The 1,310-nt window shown below is 37.3% G+C and overlaps 1 pseudogene; it reads left to right on the forward strand.

The window, feature by feature from the left end:
- Window positions 1–341: 341 nt before the first annotated feature.
- LOC115503040 lies at window positions 342–795 on the forward strand (annotated as a pseudogene).
- Window positions 796–1,310: the final 515 nt, after the last annotated feature.

Here is a 1,310-nt window from a genome sequence, read left to right on the forward strand (position 1 = left end):
ACACAGAAGAATGCATGGAAGCAAAATGAGTCTGCCTAGAGGAAAGTCTTGCTTATGTTTTTCTGGTGGCAAGAACATTTGAACAAAGACTTAATAAGAGAAAATTGACAGCGTTAGAATGAGTTTATCACTAACAAAGCTACCACAGGCTTTTTGGTGGTATTTGAAAATTAAGTTAACATTAATTTAACATTAAAACAAGGGATTTAATGGAGGCTGAGGAATAAATTAAGCCTTTGAGTGAGGTATCCATTTTAATATGCAAAACAATGTAAAATAATTCCATTTAAGCAATTAGTCAAAAAACATTTTGCTTTTTCTGTCCCTTTCTGGTGTTCAAGATGTCAAAGCGAGGACATGGTGTGTGGTCCAGTGGGAAATTCGAAATTTCTCTGGGTCTTCTGGCAGGAGGCAATATCAACTATGCTGATAACACAGGAGACAAAAATCTGTGTGTCGTCTCTGTGAAGGGGGATCAAGGCGACTGAACAGACTTCCTGCTGCTGCTGTGGGGGACATGGTGATGGCCACAGTGAACAAAGGCAAACCAGAGTTGAGAAAGAAGTTACATCCAGCAGTGGTAATTCGACAACAAGATTCATACCGGAGAAAAGAAGGCATGTTTCTCTATTTGAGGATATCACAGGGATCATAGTAAACAACAAAGGTGAAATGAAAGCTTCTGCTATCACAGGACCAGCTACAAAGAAGTGTGCAGACTTGTGGGTCAGGATTGCATCCAGTGCTGGCAGCATTGCACGATTCTTTGGTGTATTTGCTTTAAAAAAAATTAAAAATTATTTGCTCCCCCCAAAATAATAAAAATAAAAATAAAAATAAAAAAGCATTTTATCATAATCATACATTCACAAAAAAGTTGTGAAGGAAGATCTAGGGACCACTATAGCAAGCACTCTCAATATGAGGAAACTAAAGAAGTAGTGGTCTTTAATTCAAAGTACACTAATAGGATGTATAGATAACTATCAGATTACTGAGCAATCTCATCTGTGACATCTATACCCCAGACAGCCTCTAGGAGTTACAAGAAAACAAAACCACACCCTACAAACCAGCTTAAGTCACAACCACCTCCCCCTTGTTGGCTGTAATTAACCATTCTTATATATTCATATCATTTCTTAAGAAACCAGCCAGAATCCCAGAATCTCTACTATCCTGTCACAGCCTTCCTACTCATAACGGATTTTTATCATTGATAGTATTAGCCCCAGAAGATAATCCAGAAACTCGTTTTCAAAATGGTTTTTAAAAATTTCACTAACCGAAAGAATATTTTCCTTCAAGTA

This window comes from Lynx canadensis, chromosome E2, assembly GCF_007474595.2.
Source record: "Lynx canadensis isolate LIC74 chromosome E2, mLynCan4.pri.v2, whole genome shotgun sequence".
In the NCBI taxonomy this organism is placed as follows: domain Eukaryota; kingdom Metazoa; phylum Chordata; class Mammalia; order Carnivora; family Felidae; genus Lynx; species Lynx canadensis.